The 21,897-nt window shown below is 44.6% G+C and overlaps 1 long non-coding RNA gene across 1 annotated transcript in view; it reads left to right on the forward strand.

Moving 5' to 3' along the window:
* The first annotated feature begins 14,840 nt into the window (after positions 1-14,840).
* LOC137538319 (uncharacterized) overlaps positions 14,841-21,897 on the forward strand; it is a 38,899-nt gene continuing 31,842 nt past the window's right edge. The window contains exon 1 of the long non-coding RNA XR_011024749.1: positions 14,841-14,967. This is a non-coding gene — a long non-coding RNA (uncharacterized lncRNA). The remainder of the gene's footprint in view (positions 14,968-21,897) is intronic.

Raw genomic sequence — 21,897 nt, forward strand, 5'->3', positions numbered from 1 at the left:
GCTCAGCTCTTCAAGTCTAATCTTTTACCATTGTTGAGTCAGTTTGAAAGGGATTTGGAGAGGTGGACCGGCTTGGCCCATTCTTGGACAGGGAGAATTAATGTAATTAAAATGAATCTTATGCCTCGACTCCTCTATCCCTTGCAGACCTTGCCTATTCACATACCCGTCACATTCTGGAGAGCTCTGCAATCGATGTGGACTAAATATGTCTGGAGGAGACGCAGGCCCAGAATTGCTGTTAATGTTCTGTTTAAAGCTAAGGAAGACGGAGGTCTTGCTCTTCCCTGTCCTAGAGTATACCATCTAGCCTGCCACCTTATGAGACTGAGGGACTGGGCTCTGTCTGATTGGACTAGACAGTGGGTCACATTGGAAAACCAATTGGTCCAGTGCTCATTGAGGGCCCTCCCGTGGGTTCCTCCCAAATCTAGACATACACCTGCCTTTTCAATACCTTGGCCTACAGCCGTTACATTGAAGGTGTGGGACAGGTTCCTTACTCAGCATAGAGTATCCTCATACCTGGGTGCACTCACCCCCATATGGGATAATCCAGCCTTTCCTCCTGGAATGACCAAACAATACTCGGTCAGGAAAGTTCTGGGGGAGAAATGTACGCTAGGCTCCCTGCTTTCTGGTGGGAATATACCAACCAAAGAAATATTGGAGACTAGAGGAACTGAACAGAAGATCCCACTGTTTGAGTACTTTCAGCTAGCCCACTTTCTCAAAAAAGCATTGGACTATGGAGAAATCTTGAGAGAAAAAACTCCACTAGAAGTAGCCTGTTTTGTATCTCCGCCAGCTAATAAGGCAATTACGGTATATTATTCCCTTCTTTTGTCTACTATATTTAACAAACCCCCTGCTTTTGTAGATAAGTGGCATAGCGACCTAGATAAAGAATTCTCCCAGGAGCAATGGAAAAAAGCATTTATTTTTTCCAATATCTCGTCCCTTGCAGGTAGAGGTAAGAAGAATGCCTATAAGATCATTTCCAGGTGGTATAGAACTCCAAAGCAACTTCACATAATATACCCAGATAACCCTGATACCTGCTGGCGTTGTCAACAGGCAGTCGGTGACATGATACATATCTGGCTATCATGCCCGGTGTTAAAGCATTTTTGGATGTCAATACAGTTAATCATAGAAAAATGCCTGGATATTAGGATAGACCTTACACCGGAACTGATTCTCCTGTTAATGATCCCAGACCCTATTAGAAAATTTAAAAAATCCCTACTTAGACACATACTAGTCGCGGCGAGACCATCAATCCCCAAACTGTGGAAGTCCACGAAGTCCCTTGCTTTGGCGGATTGGCTGGCGGAGATGGAAAACATTAGAGCTATGGAAGGGATTATACAAGAATCTCGCACCAGGCTTCTTAACCATCAGAATTCCTGGTTAATGTGGAATATTTTCACTGAATCTGAAGAGGGGAAATCTATCCTGCAGACTTAATATCTAGGGGAGTGCTTGGGGCGTGGGGGGGGGGGGGGGGGGGGGGAGAGGATGCTTCCTCTTTCTTTCTTTCTTTTCTTCCTCTTTCTTCTCTGTTCTTCTTTTCTCTTTTTTCTTCTTTTCTTTTTCTTTATACCAGTCTTCTGTAACCCTTTCCTGTAAATTAAGTGGGTCTGTTTCAAGTAGCCTTTTTATTATTAGGCGATAACAGAACCTGAAGGCAGTATACCCGTAGGTGAAGTTTATATGGATGGATTCTGTAGGGGGACCTTTGTGACGCCTTCTAAGGTACTGGTCCCATCACTTTGCCCAAAGCTTAGATCTTTCTAACCATATATGTAGGAGTTTGTTAAGTTGTATTAGTTTTATCAAAAAGCCTACTTATCCTGTTCTCTGTTTATTGCTGTATGACACTGTACAACTACTGGATGTATGATCTATGTTGCTCATGTTGTAACAACACCTGCTTATTTCTTTTCTTTTCAATAAAAATTTATTGAACGCTGAAAGCTGATGCCAGTGAGACGCTGGCATTCATTAACCCCCTTGGCATTATGATTCTTTCTGGATTTTAGGGTCTAAAAGTGGTGCAATTTTTTTTGCACCCTTTTAGACCCTAAAACCTGGAAAAAATTATGCTGCCAGGGAGGTCTGCAGACGTTTTTCAATCACTCACCTCCCTGGCTCCAGCGCTGCAGTTATGCCTTCATCCTCCGGGTGGCGCTGCAACTCTAAAGTGAAATTGCTAGCTGTCGTCATGACGACAGCCGGCGATCTCACCAGGAGGAAGCAGAGCCTCAGAGGAGAGGAAGAAGAATGCCAGCCAACGTCGGGATCCCCGGGAGGTATGTAGAAACTCTCCCGCTGCACGCATTGCTCTGCATACAGCCTCTGGTGGCTACCCCGAGCAGAGGTCGAGATTACTGCTCTTAGCTGGTGGTTTTCCACCCCGACCCTATCTCGGGGTTACCGCCAAGGAGGTTAATAAAGTGAAAGTAAACAGATGTACTTACTACTTTCCATGTGCTGTTTACAGTACAAGGAAACTAGGTGTGGCACCATTTTGTGGGCAAAAATTAAAAATACACCCATAACACATTTATTTATAGAAATACATACATTGTTTATTAATTTTTAACCTTACACCTTATCATATAGTTATAAAAATAAAACTTTTGTAAAAAAATAAAAATGACACCATTTAACCCCCCTCCCCAATAAATTATTACTGTAATGCTGGGGGGGGGGGGGATAATGGAAGAGGCTCCTCAGATGGACACAGGAGTAATAAACAAGGGAGCAAGATTGCCCAGAGCAACTGCAGCTCTGGGCCGCTTATCAGGCTAGATGCTATGTGATACAATACACAACAGATGTAGTCGGTAACAGGCTTGGGTCATACACGTTACTTCAGATGTCAGTCGTATTGGAAGGATTAGGCAGATTCGTAGTGGAGAGGCAGGCAAAGGTCGGTACACAATACAATATACAATAATACAATACTGACTGACTAGAGTACATATATATCATGCTGATGCGCAATATATGAAATGTCGCTCTCAAATAACTCACTAGCTAAAGCACAAGTAATGACAATTAGCAAGACAGACAGACAGACGGAATGCCCCACCAATCTAGTCGCTGTTTAGTGACGGCAACATTCACACTGAGATAGACAAGACTAACCGGTAGAAGCGAACTAATGGCAACCGCTGCTATAGTTCGTCCTCAAGCGCAAGGCTCGAAGGAATACTACCAGTCACCAACGTGGTGCTGCTGGCAGAATCTAACTATCAGGATCAGAAGGACTTCACTGACCCCCGCAGGTCAGCAAATGTCCAGCAGACATGACAACACAGAGCAAGGCAATATACATTTACAATAACAACTTTCACAGCATAGACCCAACAACAACTCAAAGAGCTGAACGCTATGTCGGGCGGGATCTGAAATGGGAGGCAGACTTTTATGCTGGCATCAGCCAATGGATGCAGGTATGCATATTCCCACACAGCTGAATGGTAATCATTCAATCCTGAGCTGGTTTGATTACCATTTGCTAGCTGAAAGACCAATATAACAAATGCATGCAGTACTATGCAACAACATGCATGCAGGAAATCCAGGACTGGAGTTCAACTGCATCAAACCATAGGAGGAATCCTGACAGCATCCTGAACTGCTCTGAACTGCAGAGTGATTGCAAATGACAATAAGACTCATAAGACTCTTTCCTATCTCAGAAAGTAGGGACGTGTCGTGGTCACGTTAGTTGCATAAATTAGAGGGTGAGCAGTCACCCTGGAACGAAAAAACACATAGACACCGGGAGCCCAAATGGTGCAGTAAGTCACAAACGATAGAAGAAGCAAAACAATATAAACAGAGGGAGCTCACAAAGGGAGGTTGCAAAGGGGCAACCACCCACTGCAGACAGGTAGAGATCAATAAACCCAACTCCACTTGGAGGTCCAGGCTAGCCGGAGATGGTTGCACTTTTTGAGAGAAAGGCCCTAGGGGCCCGTAAACAGGGTCCAAGGGTATCCCCTACCCTGAGCTGGGGGGGGGGGGGGGTATAAAATGCACAACAGGATGAAAAGGCACTCAGAAAATGATACAATGAATTAAATACAATAAAATAAATAAAGTTTGAGGTGGCTTACCTCAATGAAGACAAATTCATATAAAAATGAACTTTAATAGCACTGAAAACGCGTTTTGTGGGTCCCTGTCCACTTCCTCAGGCCAAATCAAGTGCCTCACTGTGTTAAGAGCCAAAGTTTGAGTGTACTTGATTTGGCCTGAGGAAGTGGGCAGGGACCCACGAAACGCATTGCCAGTGCTATTGAAGTTCATTTTTATATGAGTTTGTCTCCATTGAGGTAAGCCACCTCAAACTTTATTTATTTTATTGTTTTTCATTTATTTTTTAATTTTCTGGGTGCCTTTTCATCCTGTTGTGCAGGTTAGTTACATAATCTTGATTTTTCATAATATGACCATTTAGCTAGATGGGTAGATAGGTAGCATTATGGTCCATATGCAATTAACTTTTTCTACTTAGTTTTCTACTAGGTGATATTTTCACACCTTATCAATAAAAAACCTTTTAAAACGGAATATAACCCAGCATTTCAACTTTGCTCTAAAACATTATTTACAGCATATTATACGCCACCAGCATTTTTTTGTTTACTAGACCAGCATTGGAACGGTTACACACAGAGCTTTAAAGTTCTGTGGAGAGAAATGCAGACGCATGCGAAGTTTAGATAGATACATTTAGTAAACACAATGTATGGAATGTGACTCACTCTCTGACTGTGCAGGGGCTCCCAAAAACAGAGAGAGAGCGAGTCACATTCCTCACTTGTTACATTGTGTTTACTTAAATGTATCTATCTAAACTTCGGCTGGGCACGGAACTTTAAAGCTCTGTGTGTAACCCTTCCAATGCTGGTCTAGTAAAAAAAATTGCTGGTTCCATATAACATGCTGTAAATAATGTTTTAGAGCAAAGTTGAAATGCTGGGTTATATTCCGCTTTAAGCCACCAACAATCAAGAAAATACTCAATAATTTTGACAGTACTTTTTTTCACTTACACTTTGACGCTTTTTCATATGCAGAGTGCCCAAAGGTTATTTTAAAGAGACTCTGTAACAAACTTTTCAGCCTTAGTTCTTCTATCCTATAAGTTCCTTTGCCTGTTCTAATGTGCTCTGGCTAAAGGGGCCCATACACTCAGCTGATTTTCTGGCCGACCGATCGATCCCGATCGATCGATCGATTGATCATTTGCAAATCGGTTGGTCAATCGACCGATTGATGACCGATTTCGATCGATTTCGATGGATTTCCATCGAACTGGCAGGATGGAAAATTTGGGTCGATCTGATGAGATTGCTTATCAGTTTGCATTGGCCTTAATGGAAATCTGATGGCAAAAAAATGCCATCAGATCGAATTTCAATAGATTTCAAACTGAAATCTATTGGAATTCTATCCTGGTAAAAAATGTTCTAAAAACGCATCAGATAGATCATCAGATGCATTTCTTATCTATCTGCTGCCAATCTGACGAGTGTATGGGCACCTTTACTGCAGCTTTTCCTAATTGCACAGTGGCTGTGTTATCTCTGTTATATGATCTAATCTGCTGTTTCTAATGACAGCACACAATACAATGGGTGTGTTCTATATACCCCTCAGCACATATAAATGTGTCACAATCTTAATTATAGTCCTTATTAAATTTCGTAATAACAGTCTGTTTGCGCTTCCAGGTAGACGTCAGTTCCGCCTCGTTCAAAGTTCAGGTGTAATCAGGTAGCGCTCCAGATCACAGCTAATCAACTTCAAAAAGCACTCAGTAGTAACTTTCCATATGGTATCACACTCACCCTGGTCATCAATCGCTTGTGTGATATCCTGCACCGCCTGTGCTGTGGTTGCTTGTATGATGTCCTGCACCGCCTGTGCTGTAGTTGCTTGTGTGATATCCTGCACCGCCTGTGCTGTAGTTGCTTGTGTGATATCCTGCACCGCCTGTGCTGTAGTTGCTCGTCCCTCTCCTCCACTTCAGCTCTTAGTGTTTCCTCCACGTTGTATGCACCTTTAATACATTTGGGTAGAGCTAGTCCTTCAGGTGTACATGGCAACCAGAAACCGAATGCAGGTTGGTCTTGTCACACACAGGTCTTCTCCTGAAGGCTCTTCAAAAGCAAATGCTCTTCTGGTCTCTCTACAGACTTGCAGGTGGAATAATTAGTGTTCACCGACACAAGTTACTAATGAGTGCAGCTGCCTCTCCTAGAGTCCCTTGCCCGTGACAGGCATATCTACCTTGCGCTACTCTGCAGGGTGTGATTGTTTATTATTGGATATCCTGGTACAACTTTGCCTTGTCTCTTGACCTTGTTATTGGATTGCTGCCTGGACCGACCTTTGGAACTGTTCTCGACTTGCCTCTGTCTCATCCATTGGTACTGTTATATTCTGATCTACCATGTATTTCCCTGAACTCATATTGAATTGATTAAGTTTTGTGATCCTGTACCGTGTTTACCTGATCACCAGCTGCTGACCTGGACTGTCTTACTGCCCTGCCTATAACTGCCCGCTGTGGTTCTGTTGGTACCTCTGTGTTGCCCACTTCAGTTCCTATACCATACACACACCAAGGCCTAGGTGTAACTGGGTTTTCGGACAAGGCACTTTGTCATCCTTCGGCTGACCGGGGACACGCCACACAGGGTGAAGACTGCGGAAGAGATTGGGGCATAGCAACTGAAGTAAGATGGTGGATCCAGCAGGCCTCACAGTTTCGTTACACTAAGCTGACAATTTTTAATGCCAGTGTGAACTGGCATTATACTATACTAGCTGATGGCCTGGCGTTTCCCAGGTATGTATTTGGCTGGTGTTGGCTCTGCCCACTTTTTCTAACCCTAACACACAAATACTCAATGACTCAATGACCAAGTTTGTGAGCTTTGCAGTCTTTGGCATCAATAATTTGCATTAAAATTAAACAAATCTGATTGGCTGTGGCTCCACCCCTTTATGAATTTGAACCCCAGTCACCCAATGACCAACTGTACCAGGTTTGAGGCTTGTGCCATTAACAGTGCAAGAATGGCAGCAATAAAATATTCTCCTTGAAAATCAATAGGTGAATTTTGATTGCCTTTTTAGGCTCCACCCACTTTTCTTAATATTAATCCCAGTCACCCAGTGACCAACTGTGCAAAGTTTGAGAACCCTACCATTAACAGTGTAAGAATAGCTTCAGTTTACATTTTTGCAGTGAAATTTGTATTTGTCTCCGCCCACTTTTTGGTTATGGGGATAAAAAGTATCCTATATGTTATTCCAGGTAATGTACTATGTGTGTGCCAAATTTCATTCAAATCCGTTCAGCCATTGTTGCGTGATAGAGTAACAAACATCCAAACTTTCGCATTTATAATATTAGTGAGATAAAATGTGGGTACCTTTTGCTTTCCAAGTCTTCCTTTCAGTTCTCCTCCACCCTTTATTCATGTTTTTCCAGTAACAACGACTCTTTGAACCGTGACCAATGTTTACAATATATTATTCTGAAAGGGTGACATTTATACAAGAAACACTTCCACACACTTACGTTTGAGTATATATTGCTTCAGTAGAATCTTATAGGTCAACAGATTGCTACTCTTAAATGTATTTGACTTCAGCTTAGAGCCAAGTCATGCTTCTTGTGAGCTCCACTGTTCTTCTGGGTCTACTTTCATGGCGTAGCTGTGCCAACCTGCCAATGGCAACAGCCAGGGCACAGAAACCCCTGCTTACAAAAACAGGCACATGCGAGGGCCTGATGTAAAAAGCAATATATCCGATGCACTTCTGATCTTAGATCCCTTTATTTGAACAGCTGGAAAAGGTATTAGCGATATGTCAGAGAGGCGAGCCAAGTCATAGACATTAACTTTGGAGTGAAGAGGATAACAGGGTGTATTAATGTATTGCTTTTGGGCACTGTTCACCTGATAAATATATAAAGTGAGCTCGCTGGGCACCGCTGAATGTTTATCTACGCGTGAGAGCGCTGATGTGCAGACTAAATTATGCAAGGCTTTGATTGCTCTTGCAGGATGTGGCTTTATGATGGATGAGGTTAGTTTTGAAAAATGTAAACAGCAGGGGCTACTAAGAACGAGCAAGCCATAAACTTTAGAGAGGCAGCCAAGCCAACTTTGGCTCATCTAGAACACCGCTCAGGCAAGCGTGCAGCGTGGCTCGGAGATCTGGAAGCCTTTATGTGTTAAGCACGTGTGAAGGCATGTAAACAAGAGGGAAAGTGCGTCTCTAGCTGGACATGCTAGCACGTCTCTTTAAACCGTTACAGCTCAATCCATCACATTTAAAGTATATACCAGCTGTTAGATGAATGTGTTGGCTAAGAATTCGATTTCTACATTTTATGACAGAGGTCAGGAAGTAAGCAGGGAAAATAAAATGGTGATTTCTAAACAGCTGGATAAAAAATAAGATGTCTCTCCGGATTTGCTGCGTAAAATATCATATTATAGGTTAAACCGCTTATAGATATCGTATGATCACAGTCTGGTCCATATGGTTTTTGCCAAGCTCACAGTATCTATGGGCAGTTCCAGATGGAAAGGTTAATGATCCAATTAATGGTGTAGCTAAAGAACTATGTGCAAGTTTTAGATTGGGTCCCCTCAAGCTCTCTATAGTTAATTGATTTGGGGTACCAAAACCTGCAAAGGACAGCCACCGTGTCAGAGTAGTTTGAGCGGGGAAGGGAAGCTATTAATTAATGATCACCAGGCGGGGTCGCAACCTCTGCAATCCCCATGGCTGCATCACTGAACTCAATCTGGCAACTTGTCAACCTTGTTCTTGCCAGCACTGTATGCTATGTAACTGTTGATACTCCATCGCCCTTATGTGTTCATCCAAAACTGTTCTCAATACTCAGTCACCCTTTTGATCAATAGATTCCAAATTCAGTTGGAAGTTTATTAGTCAGATATGTGAGGGCAAACAGATCACTGGCAGATTCGATCAAAATGATTGATTGTGCTGGAAATATTCAGCTAATCCTGAAAGGGAACTTTACTAAAATTGACATTGTAGGGGGTGCACTAAATATGTAGTAAGGCTGCATATTATGCAACCTACCCTCTCAGCAGCACTTGTTGCTGCAATTAATAAGGCTGGACTGAGCCTTGGTAAATCCCCACAGTTGGATGGAGATCAGACAATGGAGTTGAGTCCATCTCCTTAACTCCCCTCTGTAACTTTTTAATAGGCCAGGCTTTAAAGGGAACCTGAACCGAGTAAAATTATTTAAAATAAACACATGTTCATGCAAATGAATATTACATGCTTACCTCTCTATCTGTTCCTCTCAGAAGCTCACCATTTTCTTATTACGATTCCTTCCAGTTCAGACTAGATTTTGTCAGAACTGAAATATATCAGTTGCTGTCAGCTATATATCAGTTGCTGTCAGTTATAACTGAAAGTACAACTGATGTGCAAGGTAATGTCCATGTTTCCCTATGGCTCACGTGGGCGGTATTACAGTTTAACAGTGTACTGACCAGGAAGCTGTTATGGGGTAATGCCCATTTTCAAAATGGAGGATGATGAATTCCATTGACTACAGTGGACAAACAGGACGCAGGAGAGGAGAAAGAGATTGATGAGTACACTACATGTGAGGTAAGTATGATGTGTGTATGTTTAATCTTACTTTTAATCTTCAGTTCAGGTTTGCTTTAAGGCAGTTGGTGTGGAGGGAGGAGCATGGCCAGAAGTAGACTAAAGATATGTACACATATGCTTCTTCCCCCTCCCTCCCTGCAGATAGCCAGATGCTTCTTCCCCCTCCCTCCCTGCAGATAGCCAGATGCTTCTCCCTCCTCCCTCCCTGTAGATAGCCAGGTGCTTCTTCCCCCTTCCTCCCTCTAGATAGCCAAGAGCTTTCCCGCCCTCCCTCCCACTCAGTGGCGTAGCTAAGGAACCGTGTTCCCCGGTGCAAGTTTAGCATTGGGACCCCCCCCCCAAGCATGCTATAGATTGATATGGCGCACCAAAACTAATCAAGTACAATCACAGTGTCAGAGGTGCAACAATGGAATGGGGAACTGTGTGTTAATGATCATTACTATTCAAATCAACTATAGAAGTGAATATTATCAGCACAGGACCAATAAAGAGCTAATATTGTGTATGAGGGGTGGGCCCCTCGGGCACCTCTAGCCCAAGGGCCCCAATGTGGTCGCTACCTCTGCACCCCCTATTGCTACACCACAGCTCCCACTAGATAGCCAGGTGCTTCTCCCCCCTCCCTCAACACCAACACCCCCTTCAGTATAGGTAGGCAAATGTCCCCTCCATTTCCATATAGGTAGTCAGATGCTTCTCCCCTCTCCCTCCTTGTAGGTAGCCAGGTGCTTCTCTCCCCTCTTTCTATCTCTGCAGATAGCCAGGTACTCCCCCCCCCCCTCTCTCCCTCCCTGTAGATAGCCAGGTGCTTCTTCTCCTCTCTCCCTCCCTGTAGATAGCCAGGTGCTTCTCCCCCCTCCCTCAACACCAACACCCCCCTTCAGTATAGGTATTTCTGTATAGGTAGTCAGATACTTCTCCCCTCTCCCTCCCTGTAGGTAGCCAGATGCTTCTCCTCCCTCCCTCCTTGTAGGTAGCCAGGTGCTTCTCTCTTCTCTTTCTATCTCTGCAGATAGCCAGGTGCTTCCCCCCCTCTCTCTCCCTCCCTGTAGATAGCCAGGTGCTTCTCCCCCTCTCTCCCTCCCTGTAGATAGCCAGGTGCTTCTCTCCCCTCTCTCCCGCCCTGCAGATAGCCAGATGCTTCTCCCTCCTCTCTCCCTCCGTGGGTGGGAGAAATATCTCTGTAAATGGACAATTGTGTGTAAAAAAATTGTCATTTACAGAGATATTTCTCCCACCCAGCATGGGTATGTGTAAAAATACAACCCAAAACACATTAAACTACTTCTCCTGAGTATGGCGATACCACATGTGTGACACTTTTTTGCAGCCTAGGTGCGCTAAGGGGCCCAACATCCTATGAGTACCTTTAGGATTTCACAGGTCATTTTGAGGCATTTGGTTCCTAGACTACTCCTCCCGGTTTAGGGCCCTTAAAATGCCAGGGCAGTATAGGAACCCCACAAGTGACCCCATTTTAGAAAGAAGACACCCCAAGGTATTCCGTTAGGAGTATGGTGAGTTCATAGAAGATTTTATTTTTTTGTCACAAGTTAGCGGAAAATGTTTTTTATTGTTTTTTTTTTCACAAAGTGTAATTTTCCACTAACTTGTGACAAAAAATAAAGTCTTCTATGAACTCATCATACACCTAACGGAATATCTTGGGGTGTCTTCTTTCTAAAATAAGGTCACTTGGTGGGGTTCCTATACTGCCCTGGCATTTTAGGGGTCCAAAACCGTGAGGAGTAGTCTGGAAACCAAATTCCTCAAAATGCCTGTTCAGGGATATAAGCATCTGCAAATTTTGATGACAGGTGGTCTATGAGGGGCCGAATTTTGTGGAACCGGTCATAAGCAGGGTGGCCTCTTAGATGACAGGTTGTATTGGCACTGAAGTGCAGGAAGCGCATGATGTTCTCAAATCGTGTCCTGGACATGGCAGCAGAGAACATGGGCATGTGATGTTTTTGGGTGCGTAGACCAATAAGACCGCAATACATTCTTTATGACTAGACCCATGTTAAGAAGAAGGCCCCAAAAAATGTTATGTTCAGAAACTTAGAGTGGTTTCCACCGAAAAGGCTAGGCATGGTAGCATTGGCGGTTGCGTATTGTGTGGCATAACGGTTGGTCTCAGCAACAATTAAGTCGTAGAGACCAGCAGTGATCAGAAAAAAAAAATTCTATCACTGCGGTGGGGCGGATGAGGGTTTGGCCGGGTGATCAGAAGCCCGCAGGGGCAGATTAGAGCCTGATCTGATGGACAGAAGTGCTAGGGGGTGACAGGAGGTGATTGATGGGTGTCTCAGGGGGTGATTAGAGGGGAGAATAGATGCAATCAATGCACTGGGGAGGTGATGGGAAGGGGATCTGAGGGTTTGGCCGGCTGATCAGGAGCCCACATGGGGCAATTTATGGCCTGATCTGATGGGTAGGTGTGCTAGGAGGTGACAGGTGGTGACAGGAGGTGACTGATGGGTGTCTCAAGGTGTGATTAGAGGGGGGAATAGATGCAAGCAATGCACTGGGGAGGTGATCGGGGGGGGGGGGGGGGGGGGCTGAGGGTGATATGAGGGTGTGGGCGGGTGATTGGGTGCCTGCAAAGGGGCAGATGAGGGTCTGATCTGATGGGTATGATGGGTAGCAGTGACGGGGGGTTATTGATGGGTGAATGATGGGTGATTAGAGGGGAGAACAGATGTAAATAATGCACTAGAGAGGTGTTCAGGCGGGGTCTGATGGTGATCTGAGGGTGTGGGCAGGTGTTTGGGTGCCTGCAGGGGGCAGTTTAGGGTCTGATCTGATGGGTAGCAGTGACAGGGGGTGACGGGGTGATTGATAGGTGATCAGGGTGTGATTAGAGGGGAGAATAGGTGCAAGAAATGCACTGGCGAGGTGATCAGGGCTGGGGTCTGAGGGCATTCTAAGGGTGTGGGCGGATGATTGGGTGCCTGCAAGGGGCAGATTAGGGCCTAATCTGATGGGTAGCAGTGACCGGTGGTGACGGGGTGATTGATGGGTGATTGATGGGTGTTCAGTGGGTGATTAGAGGGAAGAACAGATGTAAACAATGCACTTCGGAGGCAATCTGAGGGCGGTCTGTGGGCGATCTGAGGGTGCGGGTGGGTGATCAGGTGCCCGCAAGGGGCAGGTTAGGGTCTGATCTGATGGGTGTTAGTGACAGGTGGTGACAGGGGGTGATTGATGGGTGATTGACAGGTGATCAGTGCGTGATTACAGGGAAGAATAGATGTATACAGTACACAGGGGGGGGGGTCTGGGGAGGATCTGAGGGTGTGTGTGTGTGTGTGTGGGGGGGGGTGATTAGGAGCCCCCAGGGGGCAGTTTAGGACCTAACCTAAAAAATAGCATTGACAGATAGAGGGGAGAACAGATGTAAACAATGCACTTTGGAGGCGATCTGAGGGCGGGCGTGCGGGCGATCTGAGGGTGCGAGTGGGTGATCAGGTGCCCGCAAGGGGCAGGTTAGGGTCTGATCTGATGGGTGTTAGTGACAGGGGGTGATTGACAGGTGATTGACAGGTGATTGACAGGTGATCAGTGAGTGATTGCAGGGAAGAATAGATTTATACAGTACACAGGGGAGGGGGGTGGTCTGGGGAGGATCTGAGTGTGTGGGGGTGTGATCTGGAGCCCCCAGGGGGCAGTTTAGGACCTAACATAAAAAATAGCGTTGACAGATAGTGACAGGGAGTGATTTATGGGTGATTAGGGGAGTGATTGGGTGCAAACAGTGGTCTGGGGGGTGGGCAGGGGGGGGGGTCTGAGGGGTGCTGTGGGCGATCAGAGGGCAGGGGGGGCAGGATCAGTGTGTTTGGGTGCAGACAGGGAGGGCTGCAGCCTGCCCTGGTGGTCCCTCGGACACCGGGACTACCAGAGCAGGAGGCAGCCTGTATAATACGCTTTGTATACAATACAAAGCGTATTATACGCTTTGTATGCGGCAGATCGGGGGTTAACAACCCGCCAGCGCTTCCAAACGGCGGGCGGGTTGATGTCGCGGGTGGGCGGAGCCTATTGCTGGTGGATGCGCACGCAATGAGCGCGCGAGCCCCGGCCACAGAGCGCAGAACGACCCACCGCCGATGGTCGTTCTGCGCACAGGTGTGGTCCTGCTTTATCAGGCAAACAGGAGTATAACTCAATGGGTCTAGATGCAGAAGTGAGCGCCTCATTGAGTTATACTCCTGTTTGCCTGATGAAGCAGGACCACACCTGGGAAACGCGTTGCACTAAGTGGAGTTCAATAAAACATTTTTGTATTGATATATTGTGACTCAATTGAGTTTTATATTTTTGAGGGAGGTAAGTCCACCTGAACATCCCCCTCTTTTAGACATTTTTAAACGTTTTTATTCTACTCTGGCGCCTCTGTACACATAGCCTTGCTGAAATCTTGAGTCCACCCTCGGTGGAGGGGTGCTACCCCGTTTCCTATCTACAGAGAGCGACATCTTAAAAACCTGAGTGGGGTCAGGTTCTAATACTCCCCACCTGCTCTTGAAGTGGTTGCCTATGGGTAACCCATGTTTGTGAGTATATCTAAATATTTTGCTTTTAACCACAACCAACTTAACAATACTACACCATATCGGGCTCTCGAATTCTCTTTGTTCTTCCAAGAACCTCTATAACAGGGAAGATACTTTAATTTGGGACATCGTGGATGCTGCAAAAACAGCTAGTAAATATATTCATAAAAGCAGAGATTGCAGTAACATCTTGTCTGCCTGACTTTGTCTGTTCTTTATAGCCAGACATTGTGAAGGTCGAATAATGTCTGTTTAATAATATCTGATTTTGCCAGGAACATCAGAAGGTAGCTGTACAATTGAAGTCTGCACACCGTCTTAATCTTAAAATTTAAAACACATACAAATAAGAAGTACATTTCTCCCAGAGTAAAATGAGCCATAGATTACTTTTCCCCTATGTTCCTGTCACTTACAATAGGAAGTAAAAATCTGTCATTACCGAGGTTTTGGACTAGCTTATCTTTTCATAGGGGGGTTCTCAGGGTTTTCTTTATTTTTAAAAGCACTTAGTGAATGGCAGTTGCTCCGTTCCAACTGCCAAAATAGTGTGCAGTGAGCAGGGTGGCTGGCCAGCATCTTTGTATAAATCTTTTTCAGGGAATGTCTTTATAAAGAATAAAGGCTATGCTAAGAATCCCCTATGGAGAGATGGACTAGCCCAAAATCTGTCGGTAATGTCAGATTTCTACTACCTACTGTAAGTGACAGCAACATAGGAGAAAAGTGATTTATGGTTCATTTTACTCTGGAATAAATGTACTTCTTATTTGTATGTGTTTTAAATTTTAAGATTTTTGCGACAGTTCCTCTTTAAGCACACACTTTTATTGTGCCTGTTTCCACAATATGCTCAAATATTGTGGAAACTGGCACAATAAACGTGTGTGCTTAAAGAACTGGTGTGCTGATAATACTTGTGGACAGGAACATCAGAAGGGTTAAACACTTCTGTATTTTGGACAGATGCCCTCTAGGTGGCGCACCAAGCTCAGCAGAACTCATTTTTGTTCGCCAACATTAAAAAATAATAATAACAATAATGTTTAAAAAAAACCTGAAAAGACAATCAAACTCAGACATTTCTATCCTGCTCCACTTAATGTCATGCAGGTTTATTTAATTGTTGGCATAACTTTGTTAATGAATTCTGCCAAGATATTGTTTTAAAAGGTGCTGGGGGGAATCTGTGCACATGAATAATTGATGCGCTTTACTGTAAACGAGACATCTCGGGGCATGGCGTATATTTTTCTTTACCTGTAGGATATTTTCATGCGGAGAGATTACGAGCGCGGGCAACGATCTCGCCTCGCCGCCTGCAAGCTGATTCACCCACTGCTAAGGGCAGAGGTGACCAACTGCAGCTAATACAATGATGAACTGCAGGTAATCATTTTATTACGTTTTTAGCAGATGTTGTTGCTGTGGTATGCTAATGGCAACTTTATGAAGCGTTTTCTTCCCCTTCGAGAGCAGATGTGAAGAAACACTTCTTTATATCAAATGCAAATTGATTGTAAAGTGGGTTCAAGTTGCTGCGGATTTATTCAGGGATTCATCAGAATGCATCAAGCCGACCTTACAAGATCTAAAGGAACCTTTATGTCATTTAGAACTCGGTACTCACAGGCCTGTTTTTTTCTCTCTTTCTTTTTTCGTATATGCTTTTATGTATAGTGAGAGTATGATGTATCTCACAACTAATTTTATTCTGCATTTTTAAAGTGACCTTGTAGTGGGACACTGTGTATCAAGCTGCGTATTAGGAAGTCTTACTGGCTTGAAAGCACTGACTGCTGACACAGACTAGGATCTGCTGAGCCTTCAGATCGTCTCGTCGGATCGTCTGAGACTTCAGACCCTGATGCAATGGCGAGAGATCTGGACTGCAAGACCATCTGGTCTGAGATGGGCCATTGGTTTCCCTCCACAACCCATCAACTCCATTGTGGGCCGTTTGTAACGATTGTGGAATTCTCTCCGTGATCAGCGCACAAGACGTGCGCTGACACTGCAGAAATCCTCCACAAGCGTGTAATTTGAGGGAACCCGGCAAAAGGTGCAATGCACCTGTAGAGGGAAATTCCTGTCGGCAGAGGGAGTTGTTGAGTGCAGAGGAACAGCTCCTCTACCCTGCCACACACGCCAGACAGGAATTGTACGAAGGGAAGAAACGCAGGGCAAGATAGCCCTGAAAAAAGGAGCTCAAAGCGACAGAGGGTATGTGTGTCCACCAAACTAGTCGCCACCCTGCGACGATGAACACACAACCATGAAGACAAAGTGAGAAGGCAATCGCCAGAGATGGCGATTGCTAACAGCGACACAAGACCGAATAAGCACAGATGAGGAATGTATGTATGTCCACCAATCTAGCCGCCAACCTGCGACGGTGGACACACAACAGAAGAAACCAAGTGAGAACGCAATCGCCTGAGAAGCGATTGCGAATGAGATTGAGCAAAGGGACAGATTGTATGTGTGTGCACCAAACTAGTCGCCAACCCGCGACGGTGCATACACAACAGCAGATATGAAGCAGGAACGCAATCGCGAGAGAGGCGATTGCCAGAGGTGACACAAGACTACAGCAAGGCAGAGCACGAGAGTAGCAAAGGCACAGCAAATCATACAATGAGAAGATAAGGAAAATAACAAACGCTAGCTAAACGCGAACACCGCACTCATTCGCAACAGTGCACGCGTTTATGCGCGGTCTCCGCGTGATAAGCACAACAGAGACAAGCATGCCTAACTAACCACGGACAGACAAACATGAAACAGAGGACGCGAGTGCTTGCTTAACGGTTACCTCACCGAGCCTCCAGCAAGCGTTCGTAGCAGACAAGACAGATACACGAAAACAGGAATAAGCGAGAGATAGGATCCACAGCACTAGCGCAGGAGGCTAGTGCGATCCAGGAAGACAGAACAGAAGGATCCACAGCACTAGCGCAAGAGGCTAGTGCGATCCAAGTATAGAAAGAGAGATGGAGATCAGACGGATCCACAGCACTAGCGCAAGGCGAGTGCGATCCTGGCAAGACAGAACAGATGAGATAGCTGGTAGCAACCGCTGCTCCAGCTATACTCCAAGAACAAAGATCAGAACGACTTCCTGTCGACCTCCGCTGGGACAGGACAATTGCAACAGACAAACAAAACAGATATGCAATCCTAACTGCACTAGGGAATCTGCCTAGTGCAGTTCCAGGAATTACTCTAAACTAATATTCAAACAATGAGCAAGGCTGACACTCCAGGCGAGTTACACAGGACTAACCCTTATGACCAGCAAAGGACTCTGGGAAACATAGCTCTTTATACTGCCAGTCATCAAAGGAGGCAGGTAGGGGATTTGCATAACGAGTGTATGCAAATTCCTCAGCAGCAAGCTGCAATACTGACAAAAGGTCTCTCTTCCAGAGACCTGCAGAATGCAGACCTGAACAGTGGTCAAAAGGCTGCCTGCCTGCGCAGGCAGCCAAGCGGATCCTCACACCGTTCTTTTGTGCCTCCACCCCTCTCCATAGCAACAGAACACATTGCTAGCCAGCAGGCCAGCATTGCGTCTGCAGTGCTTCACCCTAAACTGTCACCTGAGGGGTGAAAAATATGAGACTCTTTTTGCTACTAATGTTCTTTTAATTATCCGTACTACACGCACAATTCGTAATATCATAATTTTTTTCTCTCCAGGTTCGCTTTAACCCCCACTGGCGGTAATGCCAGGGGGGTTAAAGCTGAGCTTGGGCTGAGATTAAGGTGCTTCAATTGGTAAGCCGGAGCTCAGTTCAGGCTAGCCCAAAACCGCCACGCCCTTTGTTTTCAGACTTCTCCCCCGCCCGCCGGGATCCCCTTACCTCCATTCTCTTTCCGGGGATTCCGGCAGCCAATCAGGACGGTCAACCAGCGGTGTGCGGCGTGATGTCAGTGGCGTGTCGTCAGCGGGGGCGGCGTCAAATTATATATATATATATATATATATATATATATATATATATATATATATATATATATATATATATATATATATATATATATATATATACAGTGAGAGAGCCTAAGTCCTCGTCATTTGTCTCTAATCACAGATTGTTGTAATTTGATCCCTCCCCTGTGTCACCCAACTGCCATGGCAGAGATGGCAGATGAGCTCATTTGAAAGCAAAGGATGTGAACAATATAACCATTTGGTTCCCAACTGCTTCTGAGCTAATTGCTTCTGCATTACTGTTACTAATTTTTGCCTGGATTTTGACTACTCTCAGCCTGCCGCCTGCACCGACGCAGGGGCGTAGCAATAGGGGTTACAGAGGTTGTGACCGCATCGGGGCTTGTGAGCCAGAGGGGCCCCAAAGGGCCCTCCTTCAACTACAATATTAGCTCTTTATTGGTCCTGTGCTCATAATAATAACTTCTATAGATACTTTGAATAGTGGTAATCATTAACAAACTGTTCCCCATCCCGTTCTTGCACCTCTGACACTGTAGTTGCCATTGGAAGGTTTTGGTGCGCAGTATCAATTGTTATGTATAGAGTGCTTGGGGGCCCCATTGTAAAACTTGCATCGGGGCCCACAGCTCCTTAGCTACACCACTGCACCGACGTCTGCCTGGATTTTGGCTACTCTCTGCCTGCCACCTGCACCGACGTCTGCCTGGATTTTGGCTACTCTCTGCCTGCAGCCTGCACCGATGTCTGCCTGGATTTTGGCTACTCTCTGCCTGCCGCCTGCACCAACCTCTGCCTGGATTTTGGGCTACTCTCTGCCTGCCGCCTGCACCAACCTCTGCCTGGATTTTGGCTACTCTCTGCCTGCCGCCTGCACCGACCTCTGCCTGGATTTTGACTACTCTCTGCCTGCCGCCTGCACCGACCTCTGCCTGGATTTTGACTACTCTCTGCCTGCCGCCTGCACCGACCTCTGCCTGGATTTTGACTACTCTCTGCCTGCCTTATTTGTACAGTTTCAAAATGTTTTCAGTTTATTGATAAATGTAATTAATTCAACAATTTTGTGTTCCAGTCTTTTATTTATATGCAGAATGTCTACCAGGCTTTTATTCTGATATATTTTGGCGAGTTATGACTTTTAGACCCATAAATCCAGACAGAAATGCACAGCCAGGGAGCTTAATAATTGGCTAATTGGTTAATTTTTGTGTCTCCATATGAAAGAATTGTATGCGATTTGCATACAGTATGCAGCAAGAACAAACATTCTTTGCAATTTTAAAACGGCACTGAGAAGTTTCATCAAGTGTGCAGAGTGGAAAACGCAGATGATTCAAACAAGTGTGCTCCCAGTCTTAGCCTTTCTCTTGCGTTATTGCTTGTACTTTAATTCAAGCTAAGCAAATTACATCACGCGTTGAATAATTTACATGAATCCCAGTACATTTCGCATGGCTTTCTCTACAGGTAAAGTTTACCTCCTTATATATATAATACCATAGCCCCCAACTGTCCCTCTTTTGGAGGGACAGTCCCTCTTTGGGAACCCCGTCCCCCTGTTCCTCTTTCCTCCTCATTTGTCCCTCTTTCAGGACTTTGTACCTCTTTCTATGTAAATATATATATTTCTCTACTAAAAATGTGTTTGACTCTAAACTTTATTCCTATCCTTTAAATTGATATATTACTCATTTTAAAATGTTAATATGAAGGAAAATGAACAAGGATAGAAAGGACCAGTGTGGTTTGAATTATAAAACAACATCATTTTTCTTATGAAATCTGCATTTTTAAAGCGACCTTGTAGGGGTGTGGCAGGGGCGTGGCATATGTGTCCCACTTTCTAAAGTTGGGAGGTATGATAATACCTTGATATTCGCTAGTAAGTACTAAAATAGTATGAAAAAGTAATATCAAACTTATTTGATCAGGGACGACTTCATTTGAATGACTTTTTTGTTTGCTATGTGCTGAAAAGTTATTATATAGATGAGATAACTTTAATGAAAACAAATTGTTCAATAAGACCGCCCTTTCTAAAGTACAGTCTACCCTGTAACATCCTAATAACTACCATTTTTCTGTACAGAAGCATAACTATAGAGGGAGCAGGCCTTTAAGCTGCAGGGTTCCCCAATCTTAACCTGCCTGCTCTTAACACTGGAGCAGCCCACCTAGACTAGGTGTTACATGTTGTGGTGGCCACACTAGGTATGGGTGGTGGAATCAAGGTGGCTGCACTTGTAATATGACTCACTCCGGCCCACCCATAAGGCTGTTACTGTAACACTGTGGTGTGGCTGTTTTAATCTCTGCTTAGAATTTAAGATTTCTACTCAATTCAAGAGATATCGCCGGTGCACTATATCCGTAACAGTTATCCACAGTGGAGTGTCATCTTCAATCCCATCCAGAAAGCTAAATTGTGCATAGACAAAGCACATCCACATTTGCAGTATGAAAGGTTTTATGAAAGACATTTGGGGCTTGATTCACTAAGCTGCACTGCTACATCAGTGCAGCTTAATGAGTGCAGAAAGTGTTATAATGGCCTGAGCATGCTATGCAGCCATAGCATGCCCAGTCCAATTACGCTGTGCTTAGATATTGTAAAGGGCGCTTCGTTACTCTTAACGAGCGCTCCACTGAACCCGCCTGGAGCCCGGAGGGTCCACTAGCTTCAAAGTATGAGACAGATCAAAGTGCAGGATTCTTGTACTTTGAAGCTACTGGACCCACTGGGCTCCGGGCAGGTTCAGTGGAAATCATCATCTTTGCTACTGGTAGACATAAATAAAACAGATAGCACCAACTGCCATTATCTATAAGCACACCCCCTAACAATGCGATAGGCTTAAAGGTTGATATACATATGCACAGAAGGAGATACTGGTTGCTTGGCAGTTGGAAACAGATGTTATTTCCCACAATGCAATGAGATTCACAGACAGAAAACTGTCAGGACGTCCTGACATCACGCTGTGGAAGGGTTGTCACCACAATATCAGCCACACAGACCTACCTGATGATCTATTCCAGAAAGGGTAAAGATTTCTCATGGGAAAAGGGGTATCAGCTACTAATTGAGATAAAGTTCAAACCTGGGTTACAGATCCCCTTTAAGTATGGCCAGTGTTCGACCTTTTTAGTGCTAAAAATGGATTTCCATACACTAAACAGTCTTGCTGAGGACTGCCATACCATAGAGGAACAGTTTGTGCCCAAATAATGTAGGCAAAGCATTGATCTAAGTGGCATAATTTGAATGACATTTCCCGGCACGATATTCTCCTTCCTGCAGATATAACTAAAAGCACAATAACTGATGGAAAAAAAAAAACAAGATCTGTTCGGAAATGCTAATGAGGCCAACAAAACCGGCTACGTTTTATTTCTTTGAATAACATAACATTTCTTCTCTGCCGGTTGTGTATTGTCCCATCAATATTAGCAGTCATTCAAAGTTATTAATCCTACTTAACATTTCCCAGAGAGATTTATTGTTTGTTACTGGAATGTTTGTCCATATACTTTTAAATGGCAATTTGTTTTTGCTAATTGGTTGAGATCAATGATCTGAGAATTAGAATTATAGGCAGCATCTTCTAGGATTCTAGAAACAATTATAATAATAATACACACTGACAGCATTTACTATGCTCAGATCAA

The sequence above is a fragment of the Hyperolius riggenbachi genome, chromosome 11 (assembly GCF_040937935.1).
Source record: "Hyperolius riggenbachi isolate aHypRig1 chromosome 11, aHypRig1.pri, whole genome shotgun sequence".
Taxonomy (NCBI): domain Eukaryota; kingdom Metazoa; phylum Chordata; class Amphibia; order Anura; family Hyperoliidae; genus Hyperolius; species Hyperolius riggenbachi.